Genomic DNA, 9,384 nt, shown 5'->3' with positions numbered 1-9,384 from the left:
TTCCTGGATTGCAGTTTTTTTAGTTTGTCCTCTAAATCTTCTTTTGTAATTGGGGAGTCCAGGGGTTTTTGGTAATTCTTAATTATTGATTGACATGTTTGTAGTTTTTCAGATATATTTAATTGTTTCACATTCATCGATGGATTACTGTATAATTTTTCAAAATGGTTTCTCCATGAATCTTCATTAATAATTGTTAAATCGTCCTTTTGTGTTCTTTTTAGTGATTTCCAGTGGTTCCAGAATAAATTGGAGTTAATAGATTTCTCCAAGTCATTTATTTGACTTTGTATATATTTGTATTTTTTTATTTTAAGTATGTGTTTATATTCTTTAAGTGCCTCACAGTCTAAACTTGTATTTTCTCCCGATCTAGTCCTGACTGTCATTTCTCTTCCGCTTGCACCACCCCCACTTACACACTTGGAGGTCACAAACCACTTCTTTTCACCAACCAGCAATAGGTTCCCACACGTAGTAGCATGAGAGTCGAGCCGTGTACCATGTGACTCCACCGACACTCATGTTCACCCCCCCATCCTACCCGCCCTCTGTCAGACCTGGACGATTGTGTGTAGGACAACTGAAATGGTCGACACCCGCTGAGATTCCAACTTACTAACTGACCAGAGTAGAGTGTTCAAGCTTTGGCTCTAGATCACCAACCGAGCAACAGTGTTTGATATATTTATTTCATTGTACAAGACGAACATGCTGACTGCTTCCTGTATAAAGATAAAGCTCTCTGTTTTGACACTGAGGAAAACTAAATCCATGCTATTACCTTCCTGGAGAATTGTGTGGTCTGTACCACCACCGACTCCGCACGGGTGGCCTTCAGGTAGCTCTTGCAGTCATCAAAAAAGACCCGTGCGGAGCCTGAAAAAGAAAACAAGAGAAAAAAGTTAAAGACTTAAAAATAAAATGAAGAATTGAAATTTCTGGACTAGTGATCGACTCATTACAGACCGGTTTTAACATTTAACATCTTACCGGTGGAGTACCTGCGTTTGTCCAAATGGAGCTCTGCATGGGAGACCAAACAGATCGCCCATGATGGTAACTAGAGCCTTAGCATCGAGTCTCCCATGCAGAGCTCCCACAGAAACGCTGTAGCTGTCCACCAGCCGGAAGTGGGGCAGCACGTGGGTGCTACCCCCCAACTCCCACGGTATAACCTCGACCTGTAGGACACAGGACGAAAGGAAAGTGGACTGTCAGACATCTTACAAGTAAGTGATAACCCCCCCCCACTCACACAGCTTAAAACGACCTCCTACATTTATTATGTGTCTCCTTGTTGGCTAGTTTAAAAAAGTGAGTGATGTGAAGCACCAGCATGGCATCGTGTTCTTTCTACATACCAAGTAAATAATCAGTATACATCAGAACACACACAATACTAGAACAAATGAAACCAGCTCTTAATTAATAAAATAATTAATAAACACTCTGGTCTAGATCACTCTGGTAAGGGTTACAAATCTGTAGGGTTCTGAGACTCCAACAAACTACTGTGAGGGCCATTATCTCCTCATGCAGAAAATGTAGTCGGCTAATGCGCTGATGCTTACCCTTTTGTTTCTATATCTTTTACTAGACATAGTAAAATAATAAAAGGTCACGCTGCCCTCCATTTGCTCCTGCGTACACGCCCGGAGCAGAGCCTGCACACCCGCCTGGGTGTTAAAAATAACATGCAGGTGTCCTACAAGGGAGAGAGAAGATAAAGAACCCGGTGTTAGGAAGCTCACGTTTCAGAAGCAAAGTTGATCCCACTCCCCTGAATCTCTGTACTGGTAGTGCACCACTACTCCCACTGGAATCTGTTTTAAACCTCCAGACGAAGCTAAGAGGAGAAATCAGCTTAACAGTGGAATGATTACAGTGAGCTGCACTGTGTATGGTACATTTTACTGTGTTACAGCATTTACTGCTAGCGGTGCTCAAACACGCCTCATTCATCAGTCCTTCTGCCCCTGATAACCACAACGTGTCGTGTTAGAGTAAATCCCAGCACCACCACCATCCATCCATCACCCATACACATTTATGCAGAACCCCGGTGTCTCTCACACAACCAGTGGTACCACCATCTACTCTATTACCTCGGGGGATGCGACCTCCAGTTTTGCCGGGCCACTGGATCTTTAGAGGGTTAAATGCCTCAAGGACATTTAGTAACCCGGCTACAGAAAAGCAGCACAGACACGATAAAGCACATGAACTGAAGCTCATTAGATCACATGATGGCTTCTGTTTAAATAGGAGACTCTACCTTCATTGAGGTTGCATGGAACTCCCCCGAGGAACACCTTGCAGGAGTACTCCGGGGTGGCAGATTGGGTGGAGGGCAGCGTGCCGGTCCATGTGAGGGGTTCTTTATCATCATCATCATCATCATCATCATCAGAGGAAGAAGAAGAAATGAAAAGAAAGTGTCGATGAGAAACAAGGTCAGATATGAGGTTGTAACGTCCATCATTTTCACATTTAGAGCTCAAGTTTAAAATATAAAGCCGATCAATACAGTGAAGCTGAATCTCAGTACTCTAAATCTGCATGGTGCAGCATGTGATCCAAACACATTCAGTTACTAACTAGCAATTGATGAGTTCAAACATTCAAACCAGCTCTAAAATGTTAGTGATAAAGAACAAATAGCAGCACAGTATTGCCCAGGTGGGTCCGTGTACCTTTGGTCATTCGTTTCTCACTTCAAATCCCAAAGTTAAAAACAAGAAAACGTTTTTGGTTTCAAAATGCAATATTGAAAAATGGGGCGTTTTTGGTTTTATGTTTCATCCCACTATTACAACAACTTCTTTTAGTGATCTGCAAGACAGATGTTACTGTTAGACCACTGACTGGACACTAGATGTCAGTGTGGTATAAAGATTGGATCGTTTCACAAGCTCGAATCTTTTTCCGAATCCTTAGTTTCATTTGCTTCGATCTCTCGAAAGCCCCACTTCTGCCATCAGACTAACCAGGAGACGATGCATGATTCTCTTCATAAAGAATGTACAGTGGTGTTCAAAAAAATAGCAGTCCAACACCATTAACCTGATAAATCACTGTTTTTAGTAGAAATGCTATTTCTACATAGCAAAAAAATTACTTAGTGTAGTAGAGTAATGAAAACAAAACAAACCCAACAATTAACACATGCATGCCGTTCATTCTGAGTAATCGAAGCATTGATTGAAAGGGGGTTGTTTAAAATAATAGCAGTGAGGAATTTAATTGGTGACGTCATTCATTCTGCAGAAGAACGGGTGTCAATTTTGGCCCTTATTTAATGTAGGAGGGGGGCAAATGTTGCACAGGTTGGTCATAGCACATTTCCTTCTGAAATACTGGGTAAAATGGGTTGTTCCAGACATTGTTCTGATGAACAGAGTACTTTGATTAAAAAGTTGATTGTAGAGGGAAAAACATACAGAGAAGTGCAGCAAGTACTGAAGAAGTACTGCTCATCTAAAATGATCTCAAATACCTTGAAGTGACCAAAACCTGAAAGACGCAGAAGGAAGCGTGGAACTGCTGTTCGAAAAGATCGAAGAAAAGCCAAAATGGCAAATACTCAGCCAATGATCATCTCCAGAAAGATCAAGGAACATCTGAAGTTACCAGTGAGTACAGAAGATGATTACGGGAAGCAGGGCCGGCGCTACGGGGGGGGGGGGTCTTTGCCCCCCCAAGCACAATGCAAGCAACGGCTATTTTTAAAATTATCTCTGAACCAATCACAAAAATGCATTTTGTTTTACAGTGTGAAGATATTTCCTTGCTTATTCCTGATTGGCTCTTTGAGTCATATAAAAATCGGCAGACTGCCCCAAACAGTTCAGTTCGGCAGTATATGTTCTGTTAGTGTGAGCGAGAGGCAGGTATACTGGTAAACACTTTTTTTTTTACAGAATTAGTATTCTTTTGTTTTCTTTATATTTTAATTTCCCAATAATATAAATATTCTCACTCATTCCTATTTCCACGTTTGAATATTCTCAGTCTGTGTGTAGGTACATTTGTCAGCTTTGACTTAAATTTGTATTAAAGCCTTTCAAGAAATAGAGTTGTTCTATTAGTAATGGCAATTTAATTAAGAGGGCGTATTAAAATGAAATACAATTAGATCATCTTTTTTCTCCATTTACATAATCAACATGTATTTTTTAATCATTGGGTTTTAAGTTTAAGTTCGAAAACATGCATTTTTATTTCTTTACCTCATACATCACTTTAAGCCAGTATCAATAGCTTGGCTGTCATCATTCATGCACAAATCAAGCCTTGAATATATTTCTGGCTTCAAAAACATGACTATCAACATGCCCCCTCATTAGGTTTTACTGCCCCCCCAAGCAAAGCAGTCCAGAACCGGGGCTGACGGGAAGCCAATTTACCAGCAAGAACTCCTTCCAAAATCCCGTTGTTAAGAAAAAGACGTCCTGAATGGGTTCACATTGGCCAGGGAACACATTGACTGTTCCAAAGAGAAATGGCTCAACATTTTGTGGACTGGTGGAAGCAAAATAGTTTTGTTTTTTTTCCTTTGGGTCTAGTGGCCGTAGACCAGGGGTCTCAAACTCGCGGCCCGCGGGCCAGTTGCGGCCCGCAGGCCGATATTTTGTGGCCCCCGACTTAACGTCAAAGTTCATTGTTAGTGCGGCCCGCGCGGTTTTCTCACATGCACCTATTTTGCCGAGTCGTTGCGCAACTCATTATTTTTTCACTTAGCAACGTATTAGCAACGTCACTTGGCTGAAACGTGATTGAGAGCGACACCAAGTGGAAGGAAAATATATCCTGTCAGCCAGTGCAAGGTACAGAGGACAGAAAGGTGCGATCGCAAAAGAAAACAAATTTACCAAGAACAATTTAATCAACAAGAGCAAGAATTTAAAATATATAAAACAGACAATGCACTTGATATTAAGAATTAAGAGAGGTGAAGTAACATGGACACCAGAGTTAGCTCAGTGGCGGAGAGATTTGGTAGAGCAGAAGGATGTGTAGGATGTAAACAAAAAGAATAAAAAAACTAGATCACTTTATTTATGAATGTGAAATGTATAAACACCTGAGAGATAAATTTAATAATGATAAGAAAAACGCATTTTTAAATTCCTCTTAGAATATATAGAAAGGGCTTTCTGAATAATATCCCAAACACTCAGGTACTGGGCAGAGGTGGAAAGAGTACTAAAATATTGTACTCAAGTAAAAGTACTACTACTTTAAATATTTTTTACTGAAATACGAGTAAAATTACTAGTCTTAAAACCTACTCAAGTAAAAAAGAAAACTCATTTAAAACATACTTAGAGTAAACGTTACTTCGTTACTTGTGTTAGTAAAAAAAAAAATTCTTAACAGCAGGGGGGGTCTCTCCTGTGTAATGCAAACAGGACAAGTGGATATAAATCTCACAATAGTTGTTTTTAATTGAAATATAATAGAAAAAACATGTTGATAGAACATTTAAAGCTTTTAGGAATGTAATGTGTTATTTTAGTACAGACCATCCCATAAAACATTTTCAAACTGTATAACCACTGAAGTTGGCATTAATTGTGGATTCTATAGAGCAGCCTTCTTTATACAAATACAAATACCAAACAACATCCTACTGCAGATCTCATAACTCAAAACAAGTCACGGTTACAGGTGTTGTGACTTTCACTAAATGACCCAAAGAAAACCTTCAAGATGTAAGACAATTCTGGGAATAATAGATCTTTGAAGGGAGCTGGATCTTTAGGTTTCTGGCAGCAAAGATTAGGTAAAAGAAGCCTATGTTCTGAAGAATTGTTCATGTTCTGAACTGTTATTAATAAAGATTGAGAAGTTTGGATCAGTTGTACTTTTGTTTGGAATACCTGAAACCCTTTTTTTGTGGAATACTTGATGCGGCCCAGCCGCTCCTAGACTCTACCTCCAGCGGCCCCCAGATAAATTGAGTTTGAGACCCCTGCCGTAGACAGTATGTCAGACGACCCCTGAACACTGAATTCAAGCCAGAGTACACGGTGAAGACAGTAAAGCATGGTGGTACAACATGATGATATGGGGATGTTTTTCATACCATGGTGTTACGCTTGTTTATCACATACGAGGGATCATGGATCAGTTTAAATATATCTGAATACTTGAGGAGATCATGTTGCCCTATGTCGAAGAAGAAATGTCCTTAAAATGAGTGTTTCAACATAACAATGACCCAAAACATCTTGGTTACAGACAAACAAGATTGAGGTAATAGCATGGCCAGCACAACCCCCTGACCTCAATCCCACAGAGAACTTGTGGACTGAAATCTGAAATGTGTTTTTTTGAGGCAAAACCCAAAATTGCAGAAGAACTGTGGAATGTTCTAATCATCCTGGACTGGATACCTGTTCAGAGGTGCCAGAAGTTGGTCGATGCCATGCAACACAGATCTCAGAAACAATTGTTCTGCCACTAAATATTAGTTCAGTAATTTAAAGTAAAGTGAAACCTCAAACATTTTCAGTTAATAGATACATTTTTTGAGTTTTTAAAGAAAAATGCTGCACTGCTGTTTTTTTGAACAGCCTAATATTCTTTTTTTTTTTTTTTTACTTTCTGTAAAGGATGAACACAAACTGGCCAAATGTTGTTAATGTTTTGATTTAGAATAAAAAGTGTAGTATTTTCAGGGCATTTGCATTTATGGAAATAAAAGTTATTATAATGATTTTGTGCTTTATTCACTTTTTTGAAATCACTGCTATTTTTTTTTAACACCACTGTATATATACAATATACAGTATATATAGTTTTTATTTGCCCTCATTTATTGATTCTACCACCACATGCAGTACTTTAAAAACGATTCAGAGGTTTACAGAGGTGTGTGTGTGTGTGTGAGCTAATAAAGCCTGATTCTGATTGTTACATGTAGATGTTCTATCAGAATTGAATCAGGTGTAGATATACAGTGGGGCCAAAAAGTATTTAGTCAGCCACTGATTGTGCAGGTTCTCCTACTTAGAAAGATGAGAGAGGTCTGTAATTTTCATCATAGCTACACTTCAACTATGAGAGACAAAATGAGAAAAAAAAAAACCAGGAAATCACATTGTAGGATTTTTAAAGAATTTATTTGTAAATCATGGTGGAAAACAAGTATTTGGTCAATAACAAAAGTTCAACTCAATACTTTGTAACATAACCTTTGTTGGCAATGACAGAGGTGAAACGTTTCCTGTAAGTCTTCACCAGGTTTGCACACACTGTAGCTGCTATTTTGGCCCATTCCTCCATGCAGATCTCCTCTAGAGCAGTGATGTTTTGGGGCTGTCGCTGGGCAACACGGACTCCACAAATTTTCTATGGGGTTGAGGTCTGGAGACTGGCTAGGCCACTCCAGGACCTTGAAATGCTTTTTACGGAGCAACTCCTTCGTTGCCCGAGCGGTGTGTTTGGGATCATTGTCATGCTGGAAGACCCAGCCACGTTCCATCTTCAATGCTCTCACTGATGGAAGGAGGTTTTGGCTTAAAATCTCACGATACATGGCCCCGTTCATTCTTCCCTTAACACGGATCAGTCGTCCTGTCCCCTTTGCAGAAAAACAGCCCCAAAGCATGATGTTTCCACCCCCATGCTTCACAATAGGTACGGTGTTCTTGGGTTCTTCTTCTTCCTCCAAACACGACGAGTTGAGTTTTTACCAAAAAGTTCCATTTTGGTTTCATCTGACCACATGATATTCTCCCAATCCTCTTCTGGATCATCCATATGCTCTCTGGCAAACTTCAGACGGGCCTGGACATGTACTGGCTTAAGCAGGGGGACACGCCTGGCACTGCAGGATTTGAGTCCCTCTCGGCGTAGTGTGTTACTGATGGTAGCCTTTGTTACTTTGGTCCCAGCTCTCTGCAGGTCATTCATCAGGTCCCTCCGTGTAGTTCTGGGATTTTTGCTCACCGTTCTCATGATCATTTTGACCCCACGGGATGAGATCTTGACCCGAAGGGAGATTATCAATGGTCTTGTATGTCTTCCATTTTCTTACAATTGCTCCCACAGTTGATTTATTCACACCAACCTGCTTGCCTATTGTAGATTCACTCTTCCCAGCCTGGTGCAGGTCTACAATTTTCTTCCTGGTGTCCTTCGACAGCTCTTTGGTCTTGGTTATGGTTGAGTTTGGAGTCTGACTGTTTGAGGCTGTGGACAGGTGTCTTTTATACAGATAACGAGGTCAAACAGGTGCCATTAATACAGGTAACGAGTGGAGGACAGACGAGCTTCCTAAAGAAGAAGTTACAGGTCTGTGAGAGCCAGAAATTATGCTTGTTTGTTATTGACCAAATACTTATTTTCCACCATAATTTACGAATAAATTCTTTAAAAATCCTACAATGTGATTTCCTGGATTTTTTTTCTCACTTTGTCTCTCATAGTTGAAGTGTAGCTATGATGAAAATTACAGACCTCTCTCATCTTTCTAAGTAGGAGAACCTGCACAATCAGTGGCTGACTAAATACTTTTTGACCCCACCATATATATATATATATATATATATATATATATATATATATATATATATATTAGGGCTGTCAAACGATTAAAATTTTTAATCGCGATTAATCTCAGAAAATCATATAGTTAATCGCGATTAATCGCATTAAAAAAAATCTGTGTAAATGTTATAGAAAACAAGGATTTTTAAGTGAAATGTTACAGTTAAAACGGTGAACACATTTTATGCTAAATGTACTGATGTTAAAAACTGCTGGGACAAGAGAAAACTGTTTTATTCACTCACATACTAGGCAGTAATACTATCCAGTGGTTTAATGGACGTTTCTACACGAACTGAGTGTGTTTTGACTAGGGTGGCCGGATTCATAGTAACAAAAAGGAGGACATTACACCCCAAAAAGCCGGACATCTTATTAGGAACAGGGGGACATGCTACTGCAACACACAGAATGAATCCAGAACCCATATAACAGAGTTTTTGACCAATTTAAGCAAGAATTATATAACAAATGACTGTTTTACTCACTAAATGTTGTGTCTTTTCATATTTAGGTCCGTTCATCGCTGCCTCAAAAGTTTACTTTTTGGCATTTTCACCGCGTTCCTGATCATGAGAGCTGAGTGATTGACTCAGAGAGGGCGGGCGAAATTCAACCACCCAATCACAGACTAGCATTTAGAGGGCGGACCTTCTCCGATTGGCCAGTGGTAGCGCTGTAAGCAGTGAAATGAGGCTGTTAAACCAATGAAATACAAAGCATTTGTTTTGACATGTACCTGAGCCAATGGTAAATAATATTGATCAAAAATGAAACCAGTTCACTCCAAAAGGAGGATTTTGAAGTGTCCGTCCTAGCGTTACG

The 9,384-nt window shown here is 39.7% G+C and overlaps 1 long non-coding RNA gene across 1 annotated transcript; it reads right to left on the bottom strand.

Moving 5' to 3' along the window:
* Window positions 1-682: 682 nt before the first annotated feature.
* Window positions 683-9,135, bottom strand: LOC134326939 (uncharacterized). Its single transcript, XR_010014650.1, has 5 exons — window positions 9,048-9,135; window positions 2,279-2,380; window positions 1,575-1,708; window positions 994-1,184; window positions 683-879 (listed from the first exon to the last, which is right to left on the bottom strand). It is a non-coding gene; the product is annotated as an uncharacterized LOC134326939 (long non-coding RNA).
* Between the last annotated feature and the right edge of the window lie 249 nt (window positions 9,136-9,384).

This window comes from Trichomycterus rosablanca, chromosome 14 (assembly GCF_030014385.1).
Source record: "Trichomycterus rosablanca isolate fTriRos1 chromosome 14, fTriRos1.hap1, whole genome shotgun sequence".
In the NCBI taxonomy this organism is placed as follows: Eukaryota; Metazoa; Chordata; class Actinopteri; order Siluriformes; family Trichomycteridae; genus Trichomycterus; species Trichomycterus rosablanca.
This window is presented reverse-complemented; position numbering and strand designations above follow the sequence as displayed.